The following is a 13,662-nucleotide window of genomic DNA, read 5'->3' on the forward strand; positions in this document are numbered from 1 at the left end:
TTAAACTCCTCCCACATCTGTTACCACAGTCAGTAGTTCTCTAACAAGGGGGGGGGGGGGGAGTCCCGGAAAGCTAGGGGGTCTACACATCCCCTACGGGGTGTGTTTTGAAATCACAGATTGGATTTATGTATTGCAGCCTTAAGGAGCGCACACGGCCGGTACACGTACCGTGGGTGGAGCGTAGAACGGCGCTTGAGGGCGCCTGGCGGTATGATGTGGCATTCAGCTTGAACCGAGGAGGTAAACCAAAAGATGTCCTCGGTTAGTGCACCGCCGTTCTTCCCCGTCTCTCGTGGGCTCGTAGCTCAATCAGTATGAACACGGGCTCTCGCTCCGTATCTCCATTTGTTCCGGGTTCGATTTCTTGCTGTGCCAGAAAATTTCACTTTTTCAGGGGAGTTTTCTATTAACACCAATGGTAGTGACAGAACCCTTGGGGGGAAGAGCCTAAATGTTTCGCTTTAAAAACTACGTATTTTTAAGTGCGATACACGTGTTTTTTTACAAATTCAGGTTATGAGGCAAGAGCACGTCCCTAAAAAGTGTATGCTGCGATCAGGATGCGCATGCCGAGTATCGGGTTATGAAGTAAGACGTTAGTTCTATGCGTTATCTTTGTTTTTATTTATATGCATATAATGTTTGGACATATCAAACGTACTACCGACTCACTGGTGATACCATTGTGTGAGTTTCGGGCGATTCGTGTATGTTTGGCTAGTCGGATTAGCAACGCAAGATTTAGGCAAATAAGGCATCTCGTTTATTTTATTTTAGTGAGGTAAATGCTTATAATTAACGGGTTTTATTTACAGCTCGTGATTTGTGCGCATTATTGTTTTATTTGTTAGGGCTATGAGCATTGTCTGCTTCCTTATGCAGGAAGTGGGCAATAAATGCACTCGTTATTATTATAAATACGTAAAGCACACAAAATATGTGAGAACTCTATAGTTTGAACAAGTGAAAAGTTTATTGTTTTAAACATTATTTTGATACCGCCAAATACCGATAATACTCAAAATTCAATCCATTTGAGCTAGCCCAACCCTCTGTTCATGAACTTAGGAAATCAAGAGACATTGCATTAACTGTAACTATGCTCCAGGCACATCAGCCTAAATTCGTAACTGGAGGAGACCGTTCAATTTTATTCAGAGGAGGATGTTACAACTGCTACAACTTTGAATGAATTAAGAATGTGTGCCGCCGTGTGAAATGTCTTGTGAGCTCAATTCACCTGCAAGAGTTCAGCGAGTCCAGAGCGCGATGACAGTTGTCGCCTTGGTCATCTCCTTTCCGTCGGGAGTATTGTCAACCTCAACAACATAAGAAATGAAATTTCAGTTTTGTTAATTTTGCCAGTATACCTGTGACGAGAGGTATAGGTTGTACCAGGTTGGTGCGTTGGGTGAAGATGCCTTCGAAATAAAGCAGTAGTGTAACAAACCGTTCCGAGTGGTAAGTAGATAAACATTTGATTAATGTTTCTTTAGTTTCCACCCCGTCCGCTCCATTGGCTGCAGCCTTCTCCGGAAGTTTTGTGCCAATCAGCTCACGTTAAACTTATGTGAAGCATGCTTCAGCCAAAATGGCTATTGACGACGCGATCTTCAATGCATTAACATCGCCCGTAGACGAGAGATTAACAGGAAGAAAATATAGCACAAAGCGCTGAAATACATTAATCGTGCCACACGTACACAAAAAATGACATTAAGTGGTTAAACCCTTCAGATACCAATTAAAAGTATTTGGGCGGGCTGTGGCTACACGCGAAAACACAAAAGCAATAAATGTGTTGGGTGTTACGGAGATCATGACCAAAAAAATAACTCATATTTTAGAAGTCTTCAACTTAAAAAAACGTGTTGCAATGGTTAAAGATGTTTTTGTAAAGAAAACGTTATGAGTAATACTTTTTCTTAAAAATGGTATAAGCCGTTTCTAACCGTCGGTTAAGCAGCTGCCATCGCCTGCCAGCGATTGCCAAATCCAAAAAAATAACACCACGACTGACACGATGTTTGGCCATTTCACACTGTGCTATTGAACTTCGTTTTCTTTAAAACTTCAGCTCCAAGTGTGCACAAAAAAATGCCTTATTTCAAAGTTCAGCTATGTTTTCGCGTCAAGACTCTGATGCTGAGAGTTTTTTTGGTCTCAATTGGGCCTCATCGCGTTCGAGAGTAGACGGATTTACCCCATTCGTGAAGGCGAATAAGTTATGCGTGACCTATTGTGCGGAAAAGGACATTGCAGCGAATGGCATTACATTTTGCATGTACAGAAAAATATTGGCAATAAAACATAAGACTTTGAGCACTTAATGTAATTTTCCGTGTACGTGTGGCACACGTAGAGCTGAGTTTTATTCAGAAAAGAAAGACAAACCAAGAAACATCCGACCGGAACGGCAACGTCAAGTAAACTCTTATCATCCCTTACACTGCCAGGTTAGGTTGCCTTGTTTCACGCGTCCGCCGTATAGGGTGGAGACAAGTATGCGTTGACGCCGTCATTTTTGGTTACTCGCTGGCCGCATCAGCATGTCATTGTATCAAAACCGTCCTATAATTATGGATGCAACACAGTTTACTGGATAGGTTTTTATCATATTATCGATTTTTTGTTGCTGGGTCTTGTAAACAAAAGAACCGAGCGTTGACCCCTTTGACCAATTACCGGCGGCACGAGGCCGTTGAAAGGGTGTCTCCAACTTGTACAGCGGCACTGGCATCGAGGCAGCCTATGCCAGCTACACCCATTGTTCTCACTGGTTACGCGACATAGAGTGTCTTACAATATACACTACAGAGGAATCTGGTGCTAGCGTCTATGCGGCTCAAATCAAAGGCATTTGTGTCGTCATGGACCGCCATTTTATCATGCGCTCGCCTTAGTTTCATAATTGGCTTGGGTCGAGACGTTTTAGTGACCGCAAATATAAACAAAGTGCCACAAAAACGCGAATAATAGTGTGGAATTATGTTAGTGCAAGCTGAAAACGGGCTGTTTTAAAACTAAGGAAAAGGGAAGTACAGCTTATTTTTGACGCAACGATTGTAGCTGGTGTTCCGCAAGCCAGGGTTGTTGCCACGAACAATGCTAATATTTGGGGAAAAACGTATTAGAAGCTCTGATTTTGTTAAAAATACCATTATTTCATATACAAGTAGTTTGAAGGGTTTGACACGTTTTTGAGCGTGTTTTTAAAAACGTTGCGTTCGGGGTGAACCGGTGCACCTTCCGCCAGTTCGTTTAACAAGAAAAAGAAAGCGTGGCGTTAAACATTTGGGACGGTGACAACATAGGAAGCATACGAGCGATTGTATGTGTCTTATCTGGTGTTGGACGAAGTAGCTTTAATTTCGTCTTTTTGTCGGCTACAAATTTTCCACCGCATATTACCCGCTCACTCATACGCCCTTCGAATGCGGCATCAGCATTGTCAGGCGCAGTCACGCACTGCCCGCTGTTTCACTGCACACGGCTACCACAGAATCTAGATGATTTCGTTTTCCTTGTTGCTCGTAAACGTGTTGATGCATAGTGAAGAAAGCAAATACCAAAAACCACTTAGGCATCCAATTTTTACGCAGAGCCCAATCCGAAAAAGCGGTGTTCCTATAAAACCCCCCCTACTACATGGCTTACGAGGCGCAGTTTCCTCTCTAGTATTCTTACCAAGAAACACTATGGCGACACGATGTTGATTGGCCGTATTGGTCTAGGTTGGGCACGTTTCGCCTGTATTCTTTACCTAAGCCTCGTTTCCGACGCGAGCACAAAGGTACTACGCCTGAGAATTAGTCTTAGAATTAGGGACTAGTCTCGCGTGATTCTGTTCGCAGCATAGAAGGCGCCTTCTGTACAGTCAGGCAAAGAAAAGAAAACATTAGAATGGGCGACTGTTTACGGGACCGGCGATGCGCGGCAGTGATCCAATGAACACTAGTGCCAGACTTTTCCTCTTCTACATCCGCTTGTATATTTTCGTAATTTGGGCGAAGAAACAGTAGATTGACAAAATTAGTAATTAGAGACATGGTACACTCTCAGGTGCTTAGCATGTAGGCATCAGCACCTTGAAAGTTTGCAATCACAACATTTGTATCTCCCGCACACCGTTCTGCCTAATATAGCAAGATTTATTTTCGCACAAGTTGGTGTCTGTTTTAAATCTAGCACTGAAGTGCAAACGAACGAGCAAACTCGCAACGGGACTGACTGCCAACATTTATTTTAGAAGAATTATCCCCCATGGCGTGTAGCACAGGAAGGGTGCCCCACCTATGCAACAAAGCCGGCTGCAGGCTGTGAAAATTGAGCCCTTCTTCAATGAAGACTGCTCTTGTCGTGTTTCACACTTCGTGTGCCTATTGTTGGTGTCCTGATTGTTCTGTCTCGCAGTCATAATTTTGCTCACGTGCCACCCAAGCAACGAAGTCCCAATATTGTATATTTGCTGCATACTGGGACAGATTTGTTGCGCTGCTCCCGGAGCGCTTCTCCCGGATTGGTACGGGAGCCGCGCATAAAACGTGATGCCTGATCTACGTGTTTTTCCAAAGCAGGCTGCGCTTGCGCTGTTAATGGTCTGGCTACCGGTGGTCTCTCCTGACTCGGCGTGCCCGCCTCTCTGGCAGGTGCATTCTTCAGGCGTCTAAACCACAAGCAGTGGCGTCTTCTTCAACGCATCTTCATCTGCGAGGCTCGACTATCATCTTCCGACCCCATCGAAGATAACATTGCTCTCCGGAAACGAAAAAAGCAGCTTCCGGACCAACTCGCTCTTAAGTCTGCACGGGAGCAGCACAACAAACATTACGCCTGATCTACATGTTTTTACAATTCAGGTGTATAGAAAATTGTGACAAGTGTGTGGCGCCCCCAAACCCTGATATTCGTTGGCCGCTAAGTTCGGTGGCCCCACCAGTCTCGGTGGGAAACCTTGTGCGACGGCTGGCGAATAAACACCGCCGAGCACGGCTGCTCGCTGTCAGTCGCCGTCACCACCGGCACGCTGCATGCCGTCTCTCGGCTGGAGGGTACCCCTGCCCTCCCAGGTTCACGAACGTGGGGATAAATAGTGACAAAAATATTCCCATTAGGGTAAAAGAATCAAATATTACCTGCGTTTTGCTGTTCCCGTGCCCATGCGTGTTGTTGGATAACGTTTCCGAGTGCTTTTCGACAGCGTTCCTATTACTGTGTTGCGGCGATACTGAAGCTAATTCGCGGCCAACAACTCGTTCTAAAGCGCTATCACCACTTGAAATGCTACCGGAGGACCCCGCTGAACAAGTGAGTGTGCTATTTCAGCTCCTTGAAGACGGGCATGCGCCTTCTAAGCAAAGTTCGAAGAATCGCGCTGATCTAGCTGCTGCCCTAAAAACCATAAAAAACGGTTAAAAAGATGTCGAGACGAAAGTAAACGGAATACTAAAAATACTAGAGTAACTAGAACAAAAATCCCATCTAGCCAGAAACCTCAAAGGCGAGCTATCAAGCATGCCTATTTTGTTATTGAAAACTATTGCCCAAAATAACTTGTTGCAGGCTAGCCTGCACGAGCTTGAAGATATGTCTTGACGTGACAATTTATTTTTCATGAGCTCCAAGATGTCAAAGAATCCTGGGAATGAACTGAAGCAAAGGTGGTCACTAAAATTACGTTCGTCATAGGTTTTTTCGCCAAACTCGATTAAATGCACTCATCGATTAGGCTCATTTCCGCCAAACCAATGCCGTCCTACAATTGCGAACACAGTGACGCCAAACCTAAAGATTAAAAGACGCAGTGGTGTGTTTCTAGAAGCGCTTTGAACCCTCGAAAGAACTGTTACAAATATTTCTTTTTTTCACGAACTATTGTTGAAAGAAAGGATGTCACTTAGAAAACGGTTACACAAACTGAGTTCATTTGAAAAGCGCTTGTAATGAGATGTGTCTTTTTATAGCTGTGCGATTTATGTTTTATTGATTGTTGCCATGCTTGGTAAGTACTCGTATTTACTTACCTTACACACCCTACAAAAGTCTCTTGTGAGACTGCAGCATTCACAGATAAATAAAAAACATTTTACGAATGTGCGCCATTTCGATTAGGCGCTGCTATTTGAACGCGCCAGTACGCTGGCCTAATTTTAAGATTTAAAGGTTTGCCTAATGGTCGATTCCATAGCGACGATTGCGATTTCAACAAAAAAGGAACGGGCAGAAAATATATCTTACAGTCATATCTCTTGGCGGTGGCTGTATGAATAGTTGCTAGGACAACATAAACTATGCGCGAGAAAAAAGTTGGTAAATCGTCGCCACTTCTACTGCATTTCTAATATATCGTAATTGTTTAAAGTTTGCTTTGAAACTGCGCGACTGCCTCTGGGGAACAGCAGAAATTTGAAATTTCGTAAGTATTTTGATTTCACTGTCGTTTTAAACTACTCGATGTTTTTTTTAATGTCAGTAATAATTCCTCTCATTGAACCAGTTTGCGAACCGCTTCTAGATTTTGAACCGGTTCGCAAACCGGTTCGGTACGTGAGTATGTCGAACCGCAACTGAACCGGAACGAAAGAATTTTGGCCTGAACCAAAACCATAACCGAACTGGTACTTTTTTCGGTTCAACACACTGATATATAACTGGTCACCAGAAAGCCACTTGGAAAAAAAGAGACAAAGAAAGACATGTTTTATTTCAGGCCTGTGCAAGAGCACTTTTGCGTTCTGCATCAGTGCTGACCTGTGAGGTTGGTTGAGACGCCAGGGAGGGTGGGTAGGACGGTGAGATTGTCTGCGGTAGTTACCCAATACGTCCCTTGGACCCTCATCGGCATAGATAAACGAGGCAAGAGATGTCCATAACAAAGTGAGCGTGGTGATTTGTTGTGTTACAGTAGTACCCAGTCGAACTACATAGTCGGGCGAATGCCCTCGGGGAGTGTATGGAGCGTGCGAGGACGGAAGAGCACGTAACACTGACAGTTCCTTTCCAAATGTGCGGCCTTTGTTGGCACGCGACACTGCACACAGAGTCATTCGCCGGGGTCAGTGGCGGAACTCGGGTGAGAATGCAGTGTAGGTGGCCAGGCGGCGAACCAACGCCTGTGTGGCCCGTGGTAAACCCTTCCGGCATGGCAGGAACAGGGGGCTCTTGCTCTTCGGTGCGGTCTTTTCTAACCTCACAAAGTCACCCGAGTATCTGTCGGCGTCGCTGCTGTGCCAGTGCTTTCCTGACAGTTACATCGGGCGGGCTTGCATTATTGATAAGCAATGCTAACACGGAGGTTCGGTGTCTAGCCGCAGCTCGCGCCTCGCTGCAAGCCCACTCATTGCCCTCATTACCCGAATGCGCGGGGAACCAAGCAATTGATGAGGCTATATTGAGGTTAGAATGTAACTCAAGGGAAAGTGCGACCAAGTCGGCGAGGATTCCTGGACATGAAGACGAAGCTCCGCTCACTCGCCTGCAGATGTTTTATGCGCGAGCCGAATCAATAAAGAGCAAATGTTTGTGGGGTACGCCCCTTGGTTCGGAAGTATTCCTCCCCCACAGTGCAGCATGCAGGAGGGCAAGTAAAGCAATGTGCATTGTGTCGGCGCTGGCGGTACTGGTAGGGAAACCCGCTTAAAGCAACACAATGGGGGGTGTCAACCCACACCACCGCACAAGCGTGCACTACGCCACTTTCGTCCTGCTCACCAGTATCATTTCGTTTAGGCAGCGAAGTCGCCGCAACTTCGGTATATACGTTGGTGTGAGTAACGGGCGATTTATTCATCACGCTGAAATTGTGCGCCATGGCGAACCAGAGCCGTCTTGCCGAATGCCGAGGCAGGAATCCCATGTCACGACGAAGCGGATTTGCATCCGTCATTGGAATGCCTAAAGCCCATGGAGGGGGTGAAACTGTAGCCCATCAACCATAGTGATTATATATGAAGCTTGTTTAAGATGGAAAGTCCCGAGTTAGTGTAGCTAAGGCGGTCCCTCTGGGCCGAGAGGGCTTGCTTCGCTAATTCCATCAGCAAATTCACCCCACCATGCGCATAAAGCTCACTTAGGGGTGTATATTTCGGCAACACAGTAACAATCCGTATGGCCTCATGGTTATTCTTCTCTAGTTGGGCTTCCTGCCGGCGGGTAAGGACGTGGTTGTTGTAAGCGTAGAGAATGAGGTAATTGATTTTAACTAGTACGAACGGCTGCGTCTCTTTCGCTCTCGTACCCAAATTTATACTTGCGACTCGGCGAATGAGATGCAGCAAGTACTTGCACGGCGTGGTGACTTTCTTTACCCATGTCGTTTATTTACCGTCTTGTCAATGTAAGCTCCTAGAACCCTAATGGAAGGTTTCCTGAGTATCCGCTGGCCTGCCATAGAGAAAGAAAATAAGTTCCGGAGCGCCTCGGTTTTTATAAATTGGCCATTGATAACTACCACGTATTCAATTTTTTTAGCAGACGTAGTCATTCCCATTGTCTGAAGGTAAGTGTTATTGACATCTAGGCCAAGCTGTAATGTTTGTTCCTCTTCGCCAGGTGCTCCAGTCGTAGCCCAAATACTGATGTTCTCAGTGTAGATGGCGAAATTTAATGACGAAATTTTCTCAAGCAAGGGTGGTAGGCGTGCCATTACCAGATTGAAGTGAATAGGCGAGATGACTGCACCCTGGCATACTCCAACCCTGCTTGGGCAAGATGGCCCGACGTATTCTTTCACTTGCACTCTGTAGGTTCGTTTGTACAGGAAATGTTTAAAGAACGTAAGCATATGACCACGTACTCCAGCACCTTCTGCGCGTTCTATCACAGCTGTGTGTGGGACGGATTCGTAGGCCTTACGGACATCCAGCGCCACCACAGTCCGTGTCTGTACCGCTGAGTGAGCACTGAGGACCTGCTGATGCAGCATCAGCAGATATCCTGCGTGCTAGGTCTTGACGGAAGCCGATTTGCACAAGTGAAACGTAGCAGTTTTCTCAAGGTGCTAATTGAGGCGCTCTAGAACTATGCGTTCAACCAGTTTACAGAGGTTGCTCATGAGGCATATGGGTCTGAGATTGGCAAGGTCGTTCGGTGGTTTTCCGGGCTTGGGAATGGGTTGGACAAGGGAGTCACGCCAGGCATCGGAAAAAATGCCGTTCATCTAGACCAGGTTATTCCCGTCTAGCAGAAGGCGTAAGAAAGATTCTGGTAGGTACCGGAGTTCAGCGACGGTGACGTTGTCTCGGCGAGGAGCGCTACGAGGATTCGCCCTTTGCCAAAGCTGCGTGGGGTTCGGGCATAGAGAAAGGTTGATTTAAGTCTGCCAGACTTGTAGAAATATGATCATCGATCTTCTTTGGCACTGAGTTCCGAGAATATATTTTCGGATCAGGCAAAGTCGCTGGCTGGGGGGAAAACACATCGCCTGCGTGGAGGGCCAACCGCGCTTCCGATATTTGAAGGTGAAGGCCGACTGCTCGTGAAGAGGTTCGTTTCATCGATTTTCTTTGCCAGCTACGAAAAAGGTGCATATTTGGGGCCCACTCCTATTAAAACACGAGCAGAAGTCAGGCTACATTTCCGAGGCAAGCTTAGCGGCATAATCACGTGCCTCAGCCGATGTACAGTTTATGCGAAGGCACAGCCGAGACAGTTTTCCTTTCTTTCTGTATTCGCGCAATGTATCGAGGCGTTGGCGCCATAGGTTGGCGAGGCAAATATTTTGCCCCGGGGAGCTTTCCGTTACGTAAAACTGTCGCGTGCCCGACCGTTCGGCTTTGTTAATCATTTGTAGAAGTGTTTCCAGGCGGGGTTTCTGTGGCTCGTCGTATGTAGTATTGAGGAGCGTAGCCTCCATTGTTTCGCGAAACCTATCCCAATAACCAACGCTTGTAGCGCATTTTGCAAATTGTCTGGCGTGACCAGGGAGCGGAAACCAGATGGGAAAATGGTGACTTCCCTACGTATCCTCACCTAATTCCCAAGCTATGGATTTGAGCTTATTCGTCCAAGGTCGGTTGTTGTATCGTGTTAGCGGTCATGTTGACTAATGCTTGTGGCACAGTCGTTGCCATTGATAAGAGTGTAGTTATTACCCTTTATCGCACAAACTAAGTTTGAGCCGTGAAATGTATCAGCTATGGCTCCCCAATGTGTGTGGTGCGAAGGTGTGTTGCAACACGCGATTCTAGAAAACTACTTGGAGGAGACAGCGCTGACGTGGTATGAAAACAACCAGGCATCGTTGACCACATCAGGATCGGTTTGTTGAAGAAACTGGGACGGGATTTGATGACTAGATAGCAATGAAGAAGAGAGCCGAGCAGACGTTTCTCCAGAGAGCGCGATTGCCCGAGGCAACATGCACATCTTACATTGAGAAAATCCTCACGCTTTGCTGGATTGTTGACGCCAGCATGCAAAAGATGACAGAGTTGGGCATGTCCTTAAAGGGATCACAGAAGACGTATACAATTTCCTTATCGGTAAGGCAAACTTTAATACAGTCGCCGATGGCATTAGCCACACCCGTACGTTTGAAGCTTTGAAGGCGCGTCGGATTCCGCCCAGGTTCGGCCGACCGGCAAATGGCACACTGGTGGCGAGTGTGGAGGTAAGCTCGTCTGCGGACGTCTGTGGGACTATCCGACAAATCGTTCGCGAGGAGCTCCTTCGGTATGGAGATGCCACTCGTCGCTGGACACCGTCTTGCGACGTAAGCTCCCTGCGCGATGCGTCACCTATTTGTCGCCAACCAACGACACATTTTTCATCCTCACCCACGCCGGTCAACGTTGCTGACGTGGACGACTACCAGCGAAGGAGCGTGTACACTGTGACGACCCACTATCAGCAACCGGAAGATTTTGATCGTGATTTCTCTCGTACACAGGGTGCCTACTACCCGGAAGAGCACTATCGCTTGAGGTTTGCCACCAGGCGATTCTCGGATGTAGAGCAGTACCCTCTTTCATAACCACCCACCTGCTGCCAGTGTGGAGTAGTCGGCCACAGTTTGAGGTTTTGTCACCATGGTCGCGAGGGACCGAACGACGATCCCACGTTTATGTTTCCTCGGCCCAATAACCTCAACCTTCGTACTCGATGGGCTCCACCACCCGTCCACACGTAACAACCAGGCGACCGGTCCAGGCAATGGCTCCCCCTATTCGGACAGAAGTTTGACTCCAACGCCTCTACGCCAGTGCCAGCCTCCATCACCTAGGTGCCGTGCAATGTCGCCACCACCACTAACCTTGCCGGCGTTGCCGATGGAAATGAGGTCCTCGGACATCCTTTACAAAATATATCTCTGCCCGTTTATAAAGTCAAAAATAAGATTGTAGTTTTAATTGATGGTGTAGCAACGAGGGCTCTGGTTGATGCTGGACAAATGTTTCTGTGATGAGTAAGGCCTTCACAGACGGCGTTGGGACTAACGTAATGTTCAGCTGGGATCGCAGTGCCACATTTTGAGCGGTTGGTGGTGAACCATCGTGGCCTATTGGTACGTGTACAGTTAATGTGTCTTTAGAGGCAAAAGCTCGAAGGCAGAATTTGCAGTAGTTAAGAAGTCTACACACAAAGTTAGTGTGGGCATTGGATTTCTGCAAGAATGTGAAGTCTCTGAAATCACTGGTATTTACTGTGCACTTGCCCAAGAATCTTCACGTTCGAGCCAACACGCTTTAGTTGTCTTGGAAAACACGGTTCTACCTCCCCGATCAGCATCCTTTGTACCTTTAATGGGCTGCGGTGCTATGGACTCTTGCTTTTATGCCATTTTTGTGCCCATTATGCCAGACTGCGTCAAAAGGAATATTTTTAGGCGCACTCTTCTATTTCCGTACACGGTGGGCACAGTTCATTGTGCGCAGTCAACTGCTCAGCAGCTAGTACCGTTCTGTCACTAGGGATGAAGCTTGCGAAGCAGTGAGTGACGAAACGTGCAATTTCAAGGGTGTCTGTGCTACGCGTGGCGAACAGCTTTTGAAGATGATAAACAAAAGTATTTCTGCTGTCGAGAGGGAGGCATTAGCAAATATACCTTCAAGAGACGCAACTGTGCTTAACGTTTCCACCAGACCCGGCACCAAGACCGAAATATCACCTTCTAGCGCGCGCCACAACATAGATACCAGAACCGACCGAACACTGAGGCAAAAAACCGTATCGGGTTTCTCCTGGCGAAAGGTAGGTCATCGCAGACCAGGTAAACGAGATACTACAGAACGGAGTGCTACTTGAATCTGCTAGCCCTTGGGCAGCAATGGTAATCATGGTGAAAAAGAAGGACGGTTCCTGGCGATCCATGTTGACTACAGACGCCTGAACTCAATCACGAAGAAGGACGTGTAGCCTCTTCCTCGCATAGACGACGTCATTGACTGTGTTGAGTCCGCCTGCTACTGTTCCTCAGTTGACTTAAGATCTGGTTGCTGGCAATTTCTGGTGGATCCAGCCCAAAAAGAGAAGACGGCTTTTGTGACCCAGGACGGCCTGTTTGAGGAGGGCATCATGCTGTTTGGCCTTTGTAATGCACCAGCTGCATTTGGAAGGTACATGGACACACTTTCGCAAGGTTCAAAGTGGGAGATTAATTTGTGCTTCCTCGATGCCATAGTAATTTTTGAACACTTTTGAAGAGCACAACACTAGTTTTGCGTGGTCCTGAATGGGCTAGAAAAAGCCGACCTTGTGCTAAATTGTTAAAAATTCCCCTTTGGCGAGCGCCAGACCTTACTGTTGGGGCATCTACTGCACAAAATTGGCAATAAACCTGATTCACAAAAGATTAAAACTGTGAGTCAGTTAGAGCAGCCATATCTGTGCGTGACCTATGAAGTGTTCTAGGGCTATGCTCTTGCTGTAATCGGTTTATGCAAAACTTTGCAGAGCTCGCTTCTTTTCCGTCTTCTCTGTTACACCAACATGCACCTTTCCATTGGGTATCCGAACGGAAGGCTCCTTTTCTCAACGAAAATTCTTTCTTAAGTCGGGGCCAAAACTTTGCCATTTCGACCCGGTTGCTCCTACAAAAGTGCCCACGGACGCCAGCGCATCGGAATCGGAAAAGGCTTGCTGCAGAGACATCATGGCACTGATCAAGCAATTGCCTATGCTAGCCGCACGCTCTGAAAATCTGAGAAAAATTATACACTACTGAGTAAAACTGTCTCGCTGTCACCTTTGCTGTGCATAAATTTCGCCCTTAGACCTATGGACGGCGTTTTAAAATTGTTACGGACCACCATACTTTAGGTTGGCTCGTTGGGGTTTGTGTTCCATCTGGACGGCTCGCCCGCTGAACCCTCAGACTCCGAGAATCTGATTTCGTTGTTTCCTGCAAAAGCGGCCGCCGACACACTGACGTTGATTGCCTTTCCCTGCTCCCAGTTTCATCTATTACGTGCGACGCTGACAATTTCGACGAATATCTTGCAGCAGTAGTTGAGAAATTCCCTGACATACAAACCTTCCATCAAAAACAGCAAGCTGACCCCAAGCTAGCATCCTTCTTTGCCATTGGTGGTGACTCCACCCCTACCGAATACTTTTCTCCTAGGAATGGTCTGCTCTACAAAGCTAACTGCAGTGCGACTGGAGCGCGGTTCCGACTGGTTGTACTCGAGCGGCTGCACCCTTGCCCGCTTCGTGAAATGA

This window comes from Haemaphysalis longicornis, unplaced genomic scaffold (genome assembly GCF_048455015.1).
Source record: "Haemaphysalis longicornis isolate Haplotype H1 unplaced genomic scaffold, Haemaphysalis longicornis Haplotype H1 scaffold_11, whole genome shotgun sequence".
Classification (NCBI taxonomy): domain Eukaryota; kingdom Metazoa; phylum Arthropoda; class Arachnida; order Ixodida; family Ixodidae; genus Haemaphysalis; species Haemaphysalis longicornis.